Consider the following 14,674-nt stretch of genomic DNA (forward strand, 5'->3'; position numbering starts at 1 on the left):
CCAAGATTATCATTTTGTCTCTTTAATGCCACTTTGGTGGCATGTAGCAACAGCCAACCAACTCAAACTTGGAATGATTACCATTTCCTCCAAAGCTCTAGAATGCCACAGACGTTGCGTAAACGAGTACACCTGCTTCCACCTGTGCCGTCCCAGCTCACCAGTAGTAGTGGTGCTACAGCTTGTCATGGCTGTCACCACTCACACGCCACTGGCAACAGGTCCTCATGGCATCTGATTGGCAAGCGATCCAGCTCCAGGATGGCATCTTGAGCATCTGCTCCTTCAGGACCACTTTAGTATCAGTTGTGTCAGTCTAAGTTGCTTTAGCAGGAGAACCTCACACAAGAACCCAAATGGGAGTAAATTTGTAGGCAGTAATCTCAGGAAACATCTACAGCAGAGAAGGGAAGGGAGACAGGGAAGTGAAGGTGCTCATAAAATGTTGTCACAGAAGTTATATTGCGGGAAACTGGAACTTCATCCTGATGAGAAAGTCTGGGAGCCACTGTAGGACAGATGTGTTCCACTTGTCTATTCCTGCACCGTATGGGCAAATATGTAAATCTTTTTCTTATTTAATTCTCTTGAAAAGATGATGGTTTAAACAAATTAATAACAATGTAGTATGGGGTTTATATCACAGTAGAAGTAAAATGTACGAAAATGATAACGAAAAGGCTAGGAGGGGAAAAATGGATGTATACTATTATAAGGTTCTTAGTTTACATTAAGTGGTATAATATTGCCTGAAGGTGGGCTGTATTAAGTTAAATGTGTATACTATAAGTCCTACAGAACCACTCTAATACACAAAAAAGACCCAAGGAATTATAGCTAATGGACTCAGCAAAAAAGAGATGAAATAATCACAAAAATATTTATTTAACTCAAAAGAAGGCAGAAAGTGAGAAGAAAAGAAAAATAGATGGGACAGATGGCAAGACAATATATTTAAACTAGTTATATCAATAATCACATTAAACCTAAGTGATCTCAATAACTCACTTAAAAGGCAGAGACTGACAAAATGAATATAGAAATATGACCAAATTATATGCTGTACAAGGCACACTTTAAGTATAAAAACACAAGTAAGTTAAAAGTAAATGTTAGAAAATAATATACCGTTCTAACACTCTGAAAAACAAAGTGGCTGTGGTATAATAAGATCAGAAAAAGTAGATTTGAGAGCAAAGAATATTGCCAGGTATAAAGAAGGTCATTTTGTAATGATAAAGGGGACCATTAATCAATAGGACATAACATTAAACACATATGCACCTAATAACATCTGCAAAATACATGAAAAAACTGATAAAACTTCAAGAAGTAGTTAAATCCATTACTGTGATTAGAAATTTCAATACCTCCATCTAAATAATTTGCATAGCATGTAAACAGAAAATCAGAAAGGACCTAGAAAATTTGAACAACACTATCAAAAAACTTGATCTGATAGACATTTACAGAATCCTCTAACCAACAATAGCAGAATACACATTCTTTTCAAGGCACATAGAGCATTTACCAAGATAGAACATATTCTGTATCTTAAAACAAGTCTCAAAAAAATTTTAAAGGACAAGTCATAGAAGGTATTTTTCTCTAACAACAGCAGTGTGAAATAAATTAGACATCAATAACAGAAATATCTCTGGAAAATCCATAAATATTTAAAAACGAAATAACATACATCTATATAATCCATGAAGCAAAGAGGATATAAAAGGTGAAATTAGAAAGATTATTGAAGGAATGGAAAATGAAAACACAACATATAAAAATTTGTGGAATGTCACTACAGCACTAATTAGGAAAAAATTTATAATACTAGACACCTATATGAGAAAATGAAAAAGTTTTCAAATCAATGACCTCATCTGTTATCATAGGAAAAGAGGAAAAAAAAGAGAAAATTAAACCCAGAGTAAGTAGAAGAAAAATACGAGAAATGTCTGAGTAGATATTAATAAAAGTAAACTAATAAACAGTACACAGAAATCGATAAAACCCAAATCTGGTTCTTTCTTTCTTTCTTTATTATTATTATTTTTTTAAAGATGACCAGTAAGGGGATCTGAACCCTTGACTTGGTGTTGTCAGCACCACTCTCAGCCAGTGAGCGAACCAGCCATCCCTATATTGGATAAGAACCTGTGACCTTGGTGTTAGCAGCACCACACTCTCCTGAGTGAGCCACAGGCTGGCCCTCAAATCTGGTTCTTTAGATCAATACAATTGTACTGATGAGAGACAGAGAGAGGACACAATTGACCAACATCATGAATGAGGGAAGTGACAATGATGTTACTACAGACTCTAAATTAGAAGGGTAATAGGGTAATAATATTAACAACTTTACACCAATACATCTGACAAATTAGACAAAATGAATGAGCTGCTAAAGTCCATTCAAGAAAACATAGATTACCAGAGTGTGTATATATGTGTGTGTGTATATATATATGAATGAAGTAAATAGAAATAGTCACACATATATTTATACACAGATTCATATATATGCATATACATATGAATAAATGAAATTGAATTTGTAGTTAAAGACTATTCAACAAAGAAAACTCCAAAACCAGATGGTTTTACTGGAAAAACTACCAAACATTTAAATCAGAAATAATACCAATTACATATAAATTCTTCCAGAAAATTGAAAACAGAGAGAAACACTTCCCAAATCATTATATGATTCCAGCATTACCCTGAAACACAAGCCAGGGAGAGACATTCTAAGAACCTGATAGACCTACACCCTTGTGAATATAGACACAAAATCTTAGCAAATTGAGTCTAGCAAAATATAAAAAAGAGAACACATCATGTGCACTAGAAAAGTAGGTATTCTGCTGTCATTGAATGGAGTATTCTATAAAAGTCAATTAGTTACAGGTGCTATGTAGTGTTATTCAGACACTGATATATTTAGTGATTTTTGAGTGTGTGCACTTGTTCTATCAGTCACTGAGAGAGGAATCCTGATGTCTGCAGTTATAACTGTCAACTTGTGTGTTTCTCCTTTCAGTTCCTTTGATTTTAGCCCCAGGTATTTAGAAGCTCTGTTGTTAGATACATGCACGTTTAAGATTGTTATGTCTTCTTGGAGAACTGACCTGTTTATCATTATGTGATGCCTCTCTTTGTCCCTGGTAGTATTCCTTCCATTGTGTTCTACTTAGTCTGATATTATTCTAGCTACCGCAAATTGGTTAGTGTCTGCATGGAACATTTTCTTAAATTTTAAAAACTTTTAATGTATCTATGTCTTTACACTTATAGTCAATTTCCTTAAAACAGCATATATGAGTATTAGAACTTGCTTCTTATCAAAGTTGACAATCTCTGTCTTTTATTTGATGTGTTCAGACCATGTATATCTCATGTAATTATTAATACATTTGGATTAAAAGCTATGATCCTGCTTGCTGTTTTTTATTTGTTCAATTGTGTTTTCCATCTTCCTTCTTTTTATGCATTCTCTTGGGTTGATTGAATTTTTTAAAAGATTCCATTTTAGCTCCACTACTGACTTATCATTTCTACTTCTCTAAAATATTTTGTGCTTGCCTTAGGGTTTACAAAATACATTGAAATTATCTGAGTCTATCTTTAACTAACATTTCACTTTGTGTATAGTCTTAGGATCTTATAATAGTATTTCCCCATTTCCTTCCCATCCTTTGTGCTATTGTTTACATACATTTTATTTGGATTTATGTTTTAATTTATAATACATTGCTAGTATTATTCCTTTAGACAGTGAGTTGTTTGTTAGGGCCACTGAAAATACAGAAGCAGTCACTGTATACCGACCTTCATTTATTCCACTGTAAATACTCTCCATTTTTGTATAGATCCAAATTTCTGACTGATCTTATTCTTTCTGCCTGATGAACTTTCTTTCACATAAATGTTTATAGTGAATATAGGCTAACTATGAATACTCTATGTAGGGTTCTCTGACAAAATATTTATATTTAAATCACATTTGAAAGATATTTTTGCTGGATGTAGAATTCTGGTTGACAGGTGCTGTTTTGTGTTCTTTTTTTCTCAGCACATTGAAGATGTCACTGGACTGTGTTCTAGCTTTCGTAGTTCCTGAATAGAAATCTGTTGCAATTCTTACATTTACCTCATTTGGTGATTCCTGAGCTTCTTGGATCTGTGCTTGGTGTCTGTCATCAATTTTATAGAATTCTGTCATTATTTTTTCAAACATTTCTTTGGACTGATCCTCATTCTATTCTCATACGATTACAATTACATGCATGTTAGGGCATTTGATATTGTTCCACAGCTCCTACATGCTCTGTTGTTGTTGTTGTTATTATTATTATTATTATTTTGTGTTTAACTTTCAGTAATTTCTCTAGACTCATGTTCCAGTTCACTGATTCTTCTTTCAGCTATGTCGAGTCTACTGAGGATCCCATTGAAGACATCCTTCATTTCTACCACAGGGTTTTCCATTTCCAGCAGTTTTCCTTGATTCTTTTTTATGGTTTCCATCTTTTTTGCTAAAATTATGCATCTGATAGTGCATGTTGCCTACACTTTTCATTAGATCTTTTCATATTCATCTCAGTTATTTAAAACTCCTTGTCAGATAGTTTTAACATGGATGTCATATGTCTAATTATGATGATTGCTTCTTCTCTCGGGAGTGTGTTGTTTTTCATGGCCTTTTCCATGCCTCATCCTTTTTCGTTGAAAGTTGGAATCATGTGTTTGGTAGTGAGGACTGTGGTAAATAATATTCATGGCTGGAAAGGGGGTGGAGTTAATATCCCTGGGGATAAACTCCTTGCTCAGGGGGTGGTGAGGGCTGGGTTTGAGGTTTGTTGTTGCTATGGTTACCCTCACATCACCACAGGCTCAAGTCCCTCTAGTGACAGCTTGTGTTTGGGATGGAGATTTGCCAGGAGACTCTTATTTTCAGTGCCTGCTCCACCTTCAGCCTGAAGTCTCCCTTTGTGCTGTGTCTCAGAGTCTGTCTCTTCCAAGTCACTTGTTCCGTGATGTTTGTTATACCGTTGGTGAGCACCAGCGGCTGGGGTTCAAGATAAAATCAAGATTGCAACTGGAAAATGCTGTGTTAAACCTCAGATTTATTTCAGGGAATGCCCAGCCCATGCTCTGATTTTAACAAAAGGGCTTCTGAGAACCTGAGGAAAGTCACCCTGTACAGCCCACAACCTAACGTGGATCTCGGAGTGGACGAGGTGATGGATCGCACAGCAATCTCCAGAAGATATTTGTGGAAGTGACTCTATTGTAATTCTCTATAATTTGATACATAGAACAACTGCAAAGATATTTAAGCAGTTTTATCAACTTGGAGAAAAAAAGGGAATTGGTCACTTTCTCATCAAATAGGAGAGATTGTGTAGATCGTGGTGCCCTTCAAATGTTTATTGAATGAAATACTTAATCACCTCTTGTATTAATGTTTCTGTTGCTTATAAGAAAATACCTGGAACGGGGTGATTTACAATAATAAAGAAAAGGAAATATTGCTTGCAGTTTCTGTATTTGGGAAGACCAAAGTCCGTCTGGTGGTGGCAACAGTGACCCAGGCGTCTCACATTGCGAGGTGGTGGAAGCAGAGAGAGCAGAGAGAGCAGAGAGACAGACGGACTCTCCTCTCGTCTTCTTTTCAGGCCCTCAGAACCACCCCCCTGACCACCATGTTTAGTCCATTCCCCAGCGCAGGGTCCTACAATCCATTTACCTGTTCAAGGCTCCACATTTCAATCACCATAATAGGATTTCCCACCCTCTTAACAATCACAGTGGGGCTGAGTTTCTAATACATAAACCTTGGGGGACACCATTCAAGCCTCAGTAAGATGGGGGGACATAATTCAATCCACTACACCTCTTATCTCCGACTCTTTATCTCTAGAGGGGACGAAGGCCCATTCCCTGGCTCTGCGCTGTCATGAGGCTCATGGAGGAAATTCCCACAGTCCTCAGCTCAGCAGGGCTCATTCCCCTCCCTGTCACCTGCCTTCCTGAAGATGCAACAGGGGTCAGGGGTTCATTCCTACCTTTTCACTGACACCCCAGTTGACAGACCCTGAATAGCTCCTTCGGCAGGCCCCAAGGGCCACAGGGATATTTTCCTTCGTCGGTCTGCTTCTGTCCCCCCAACCCTCCCAGAAGGCCTCCTCCTCACTTCCTCCCTTGAGAGACTGTAAAGGGAGGCACAAAGGTGGCAGGCACCGGGCCTCCTGTGGCAGAGTCCCCTGGACAGAAAATCTGGCCTGTTGCTACCCCAGCAGGGCACTTGCCTTCTTCCTCCCAGGGCCTCAGAGTCAGTGCCCTGAGTCTAGGTCTTGAGCCCACAAGCTGCCCCAGAAGGAGGTCGGGGGCCCAGGAGGATGCGGGGACTCACAATGGCATCTTTGTGCCTGTCAGGCCCAAGGTTTGCATCCCCCACTGCCCTGCCATACTCTCTAAGTAACTCCTGGGGTGTTATCTTGTGTGACCCAGTAATTAACCACCGGAAGTGCTATTCAGGGTGCCCTGGCCTCCCAGGTGGGAAGGGGCAGGGCCGGTGCCCTTTCAGGCTAGAATCAAATAGGCAGGTCCAAGCCTCCGAGGGCCACAGAGAAAGGCTCTGGTATCCCCTGCCTGTGTTGACCTTCTCCCAGTAACAGGCAGGATTCCCTCCCACTACTGAATCTTAGAGAGGACAGGTTGTTCCTCTGGACCCCTTGTCCCCCCACTCCTGAATTAGACTCCATGGTGCCACCCCATTCTTAGAGGCACCTGGACACCTGCAGGTATTTTAGGGGCACCTGTAGGGCCTGAGGGGCACGAGTGTACAGCCTAGCTGAGGTGGAGCTGGGAGAGGAACATGCTGGGCATGATGGGCACTGGCCTGCCAGGATGGTGACATGGCACCTGCTAGCAGGGCTTCTCCAGCACACAAATGATGACAGGAGTATAATCAAATCATCAAATGTTTCATAAAAAAAATATTTTTATCTACCCCTCAATCACTTAAACTCCTGAAAGGAAAATATCCGAGTTCCAGTGCCAGAAAGGACGTCAGAGCCGTGGGTGTGGCTGAAGCCACAGACCCCTGGGAGGCAGGACCAGAATTTGTCCCTTGACTCAGGGCCGTCAGTGCTGCTTTCATGGCGGGAGATAAACCCAGTGTGGGATCAGGAGCCGGCAGGAGTGGGCTGACGCTGTGGACTCCCTCTGACTGGTGGGTGAGGCCTGGGGTCTCCAGCCACAGACTCTGGGCCTCTTGCTTCTGCTCTCTCTGACTGTGGGTCAAAAGAGCCCCAAGGCCACCTGAGGGACAGTAGGAGTCTGGAATCACACTACCCTGCTGAACTGGGGTTGTGGACTCTTTGGGGTTTAGACACAGGTGTCCATGGCCGCAGACCATAGGGACAGCCATAACCAGAGGAGGACTCTTGCAGGGGATTACTCCACAGATGGGTTGAGTGTCACAGGAAGGAGACCTTGGCCACTGAAGGACAGGTGCTGAGAGCACGTGACTTTGAAATTCAACAAAGACAGCATCAGGCCCCATGCAGTCCAACATTCTGCTGCCAGACACCCTCTCTGTGTCATGCAGCATGTGCCAGTCCACGCTGCTGTGACCCACAGCTCTGAAACGTCATCCTCCTACAGACTCAGCCTCCTTCTGTCTAGAGGATATTGTCTAAGAATTTATGAATGAGATAGAAATAAAACACTTGTATTTCCCAGGACCAAAGTCCTTAGTACAGAAGGCCAAAGCCTGTAGCTTAGAAGACCGAAGCCTGTGGTTTAGGAGGCCAAAGCCTCTGGTATATGGTGCCAAAGCCCAACTCTTTAGGAAGACACGTAGAATGCTAAGACTGAGAAAGACCAGAAAACTATCAGAGCACTAAAGTCTTTGATGTAGATAAGAGAATTGAAGCACAGCGAAAAGTGATTGTTCTGGGGCAGTTGCTGTCAGTTCAGCTAAACCTAAATGATGAGAAAGTATGTGAGTTAAAACCTTCAAGGACATTCTGCTAGATTAGTTAGCACCTGGGGGACATTGCACATCTCGCCCTAAGCTGTTTCCTTGAGTTTCTCAGAGAGTTGGGTTATTGGGTGACCGTCTCATTGTTTCTCTTTGTGCATCACATAGCTTAGATTTATGACTCTCTTTGATGGTAAATTGCTTGAACTATTTATGTTCACACTATGATTGATCAGCCAATTCTTTTTCTTCTGTAACTCTCTTGTCCTTACAGTAAAACCTGGAACAAAAACTGACTTGAGTTCCAAGCAGAACTCAATGAAATTGAAACCCAAAAAACAATACAAAAGATCAATGAATCAAAAAGTTGGTTTTTTGAAAAGATAAACAAAATTAACAAACCATTAGCATGGCTAACAAAAAAAAAAAAAGAAGAGAGAAGATTGAAACAAAAAAAATTAGAAATGAAAAAGGTGATATTACAACTGATTCATCTGAAATACAAGGAATCATTCGAGACTACCATAAACAACTATACACCAACAAATTTGAAAATCTGGAGGAAATGGATAAATTTCTGGACACACACAAGTTCCCAAAACTGAGCCATGAAGATGCAGAAAATCTGAACAGACCAATAACAATAAAGGAGATTGAAGCTGTTATCAGAAGGCTCCCAACAAAGAAAAGACCAGGACCAGATGGATTCACAGGAGAATTTTACCAAACATTCAAAGAGGAAGAGACACCGATTCTTTACAAACTATTCCAAAAGATTGAAACAGACGCAAATCTCCCAAACTCATTCTATGAAGCAAACATCATCCTGATACCAAAACCAGGTAAAGATATAACCAAAAAAGAAAACTACAGGCCGATATCCTTAATGAATATAGATGCAAAAATCCTCACTAAAATACTAGCAAACAGAAAACAGCAACACATACGTAAAATTATTCACCACGATCAAGTGGGATTCATCCCAGGGATGCAAGGTTGGTTCAACATACGCAAATCAATAAATGTGATACAACATATTAATAAACTCAAACACAAGGACCATATGATCATCTCTATAGATGCTGAAAAAGCATTTGACAAAATTCAACACTCATCCATGACAAAGACCCTCTAGAAGTTAGGTATAGATGGAAAGTATCTCAACATAATTAAAGCCATATATGATAAACCCACTGCCAATATCATCCTGAATGGGGAAAAGCTGAAAGCTTTTCCTTTAAGAAAAGGAACTAGTCAAGGATGCCCACTCTCACCACTCCTATTCAACATAGAGTTGGAAGTACTAGCCAGAGAAATCAGAGAAGAGAAGGAAATAAAGGGAATCCAGATTGGAAAAGATGAAGTCTGATTGTCCCTGTTTGCAGATGACATGATCCTATATATTGAATAGCCTAAAGCCTCTACAAAAAAACTCTTGGAGTTGATAAATGATTTCAGCACAGTAGCAGGACACAAAATCAACACACAAAAATCAGTAGCATTCTTATTCTCCAATATTGAACATGCAGAAAGAGAAATCAAGAAAGCCTGCCCATTTACAATAGCCACCAAAAAATAAAATACTTAGGAATTGAGTTAACCAAGGAGGTGAAAAATCTCTATTATGAGAACTACAAACCACTGTTGAGAGAAAATACACAGGATCCAAGAAGATGGAAAGATATCTCATGCTCTTGGATTGGAAGAATCAACATAGTGAAAATGTCCATACTCCCCAAGGTGATATACAAATTCAATGCAATCCCCATCAAAATTCGAATGACATTGTTCTCAGAAATGGAAAGAACTATCCAGACATTTATATGGAATAACAAATGACCATGCATAGCCAAAGCAATGCTGAGCGGAAAAAAAAAAAAAGCTGGAGGCATAACACTACCTGACTTTAAACTATACGACAAAGCTATAATAACCAAAACAGTATGGTACTGGCATAAAAACAGACACACTGATCAATGGAATAGAATAGAGAATCCAGAAATCAACCCACACACCTACAGCCATCTGATCTTTGACAAAGGCACCAAGCCTATAAACTGGGAACCAGCCCAAATGCCCATCATCAGATGAGTGGATACGGAAAATGTGGTACATCTACACAATGGAATACTACTCAGCTATAAAAACGAATGAAATACTACCATTTGCAACAACATGGATGGACCTTGAGAGAATTATATTAAGTGAAACAAGTCAGGCACAGAAAGAGAAATACCACATGTTCTCACTTATTGGAGGGAGCTAAAAATTAATATATAATTTCACACACACACATACACACACACACACACACAAACCGGGGGGGGGGAAGAAGATATAACAACCACAATTATTTGAAGTTGATACAACAAACAAACAGAAAGGACATTGTTGGGGGGGAGGGGGGGAGGGAGAAGGGAGGGAGGTTTTGGTGATGGGGAGCATTAATCAGCTACAATGTATATCGACAAAATAAAATTTAAAAAATATAAAAATTAAAAAAAAAATTAAATTAAAAAAAAAACTATACGACAAAGCTATAATAACCAAAACAGTATGGTACTGGCATAAAAACAGACACACTGATCAATGGGATAGAATAGAGAATCCAGAAATCAACCCACACACCTACAGCCATCTGATCTTTGACAAAGGCACCAAGCCTATAAACTGGGGAAGAGACTGCCTCTTCAGCAAATGGTGCTGGGAGAACTGGATATCAATGTGCAGGAGAATGAAACTAGACCCATACCTTTCACCATACACTAAAGTCAACTCAAAATGGTTTAAAGAATTAAATATACACCCTGAAACAATAAAAATTCTTAAAGAAAACATAGGAGAAAAACTTCAGGAAATAGGACTGGACAGAGACTTCATGAATATGACCCCAAAAGCATGGGCAACCAAAGGAAAAGTAAACAAATGGGATTGTATCAAACTAAAGAGCTTCTGCACAGCCACAGAAACCATTAACAGAGTTAAAAGACAACCAACAGAGTGGAAGAAAATATTTGCAAAATATACATCTGAAAAAGGATTAATATCCAGAATATACAAGGAAAAAGTGAAAGAAGACAGTCACAGAAAGAGAAATACCACATGTTCTCACTTATTGGTGGGAGCTAATAATAAATAAATAAATTCACACACACACACACACACACACACACACACACACACACACAGACACACACACACAAAAAAAAACAAAACCCGGGGGGGGAAAGAAGACATAACAACTTCAATTCCTTGAAGTTGATACAACAAGCAAACAAAAAGGACAATGTTGAGTGGGAGGGGGGAGAGGGAGGAGGGAGGGAGGTTTCAGTGATGGGCTACAATAATCAACCACATTGTATATCGACAAAATAAAATATAAAAAGAAAAAGAAAGAAAGCAAAGAACAAAAGATACCGAGGACAACCAAACAATAATCAATAAAAATGCTAGTAATAAATCAATACTTTTCAATAACAACTCTTAATGTAAAGGCTTAAATTCCTCTTTACGTGACACCCACCGTGACACAGTGCAAACCTGATAGAGAGTGTCCTGTGTTCAGATAAGCTGAGCCTGGCAGGAACTCCAGGAGAAGAAAGTGTGGTGGACTTTCTCTGTGGTTCTGACATCTCTGATGTTTTTATTTTGCTGACAGTATTTCATGGAGATGGAACTGAGTGTGACATTGCAGGGTGAATGCTATTTTCCTCAGTTTGTTAAAGGAAATCATCTTCTGGAATTTAGCGTTGCTGTTGAGAAATCTGCTGTCAGTCTATTTCACTTCCTTTGTAGGTGATGTGTCTCTCCTTTCTGGTAGTTTTTACTTTTTTCTCTCTGTTCTGCATATTCTGCTGTTTGCTGTAATATTCTAGGAGTTCAGGTGTCTATTTTGCTCATTATTTGGTTTGTAATTGTGATCTGAGATCTCAAGTCTTTTCAGTTCTGAAGAATTCTGAGCTATTAAGTTGACTTTTTTTCCTGTAAACTTATTTACTTATTTTTTATGCATGAATTACTCATATAAGCCATTTTTAGAATTGCTTTTATTTGGGACTACTGTTAAATATATTGGAGCCTCTTTATTTATTTATTTATTTTGTAATGATGACCGGTAAGGGGATCTTAACCCTTGGCTTGGTGGTGTCAGCACCATGCTCTCTGAAGTGAGCTAATCAGCCACGTCCTGTATAGGGATCTGAACCCATGGCCTTGGTTTTATCAGCACCACACTCTCCCAAGTGAGCCATGGGCAGCCCTTGGAGCCTCTTGATCTATTGTCCAGGTGTATTAACTTCATGTGTGTGTTTGTGTGTGTGTTTCCTTTTGTTTTTCAGAGCTGCTGCACTCTGGTCAGTTTCCTCAATACCATTTTATTACTAGATATAAGCCGGAGACGCTCAATTCATTCTTAACACTCAATTTTTTATTAATACCTTTCAATTTTTTTATGTATTCATTGATTTTTATCATTACTGCCTTCCAGTATACTAAGTCTTTCTTCTACTATGTCAAATCAAAACTTATCCTGTCTATTGAGTTTTTATTTACTATAGTATTTCTCTTCATGATTCATAATTACTGTATTTTATATCTTCTTTTTAAATGTTCTGGCCAATTCTAATTTTATAATTTCTTATTCTTTTTAATCTTTGGAATCTTCATCACACTGCTGCGATTGAAAAGTATTTGGCAGACGATTTGTTATCTGGTATAAATTCCTATACCAATTGTAAATAACTCTAAAATTATTAAAATAGATGGCTACCAACACAAGCTACAGTCCCCACTGTCCAGTTGGAATTGCAGCCTTCACTGTTATTCATCTTAATCCAGCTACCTCATGCCTTCTAAATGCACCGCAATCTCAGCCAGCCTGCTTTCTGGCTGGGTATTTGTTTGGTGGGTCCTTCAAAACCATCTATACCCAAATGTTGAGTAGGGCCAGGAAGTCTCCCCGGCAGTGAGGCACCTAGGAATTAGCAGCACTGGAAAGCTGTGACCACCTTGATATTCAAGGGCAAGGGTAGTGAGCAATGTCACCAGAAGTGGTGAGAGCTCGTGCTGTGGAGTGGGGACAGCCCAACAAGGACCACCATCAGAAAGGAACACAGCCAGTCAGAGAGGTGCCTCAGGCCACAGAGCAATGGGGCAGGATATCTCTCCCCTACCAGTGTTGACCCCAATCTCCTGCCCTACTGTCTCCTGACAGCATCTATCCTCTGTTGACCCTGACCTCCTGCCCTACCATCTATTGAGGTGTCTGCAACAGTTTAGCCCAGCAGCATCTAAAACGAACACAGCTGGAGACTCCTTAGAGGTCAGCAATGGGTGGGTAAGATGGGTGGGCCATGGGAGGCACCTGGACATGATCATTCACACTGAGCATAGGATCTATGGTTGACAGCACTGTTTCCCCAGTCGTCTGCCCGTGTTGTTCCACTGTCTTTTGCAAGGGGTGAATTCCATGTGCCAACATTGTAAAGTGCTTAGGGCAGTGATTCATAAATAACAAGTGAAATACCATATGATTGGGGTCCAGTCAAACAGAACAGGGAAAAGAAAATATTCCCAGTGACGTGAAGGCTCCAGCCTGATCACTGATCTCTGCTCCTAAAAGAGCACAGGCCCTGCCCTGAGCCACCCAGGGAGGGTGGCCTTTCTGCCCAGCAGTACCTCCCACACAGGGTCCAGCACTCGATCATGCCAGCACCTTCAGGACAGCCCCTGGTCTTCATGAGACAGTGCTTATTATGGTTATTTACTGAGCACCTGGGGCACCCAATCTTGGGAGAGAGAGGCACAATGACACCATTGTAGAGCCCCAGCACCTGCCTACAGTGCCTGGGTCAACCCTGGGTCTCAGAGCAGATGACGTAGGCCCGGGAACTGCAGGGTCAGGTGGTGGAGGGCAATGTGCTTGCTCAGGAGGTGGCCAGGGCTGCAGCCAACAGAGCTGGTTGCCCAGAGGAGCTCAGCTGTGAACTGAACACACGCCAGCACGTGGCCTGTGTGCCTCATGTGCCCATTTACCCAGAGGTAGGAGACACGAGGCCTGCGTTGGGGGAACATGGGCTATCAAACCTGATGAGGGAGATGAAAGCCCTGGGGAGGTCGAGGCTCTCATTCTAGAGGAATTAAAATTATGGAGATACACAGGTGTGTATTCGTGGCAGGTGATGTGCCACCTGCTCCCTGAATGTCAACCCCGGTGGGATCGTGGGGAGGAAGCCAGCATTGACGGAGCCTGGTTCAAGTCAGGGAAGCTGGGGGCTCCCTGCATTGTAATCACAGGTCTTCACGATGATCTCCAGTAATGGAAGGCATAAGTCCCCTTGTGGGAGAAGAATCCTCTGAGGCTGGCGGAGATTAAGTAATTTGCTTTATTTCTTTAGGGGGCAAATATAAAATGACCACCGACAAGTGGCCGGACCTCTCCCTGCAGGCACGAGAATTGTGTGAACGACGGGAATGAAGCCTCAACTTTCTGGAACTTAAATTCCAGCAGCAGAGATGGGCCGTGAGCACGTGTAGGAATGAACAGACAAGGCGACCCTGGAGTGACAAGTGCTCTAAAGAGCCTACCCCAGGCTTGGGGCATGGAACCGAGTGGGCAGGAGGCCACCCTCTGCAGCTTGAAGTGCCCCATGTTGCCCGCGCACACCCGCTCCAGTAAGTCCC

This window comes from Cynocephalus volans, chromosome 17, assembly GCF_027409185.1.
Source record: "Cynocephalus volans isolate mCynVol1 chromosome 17, mCynVol1.pri, whole genome shotgun sequence".
NCBI lineage: Eukaryota > Metazoa > Chordata > Mammalia > Dermoptera > Cynocephalidae > Cynocephalus > Cynocephalus volans.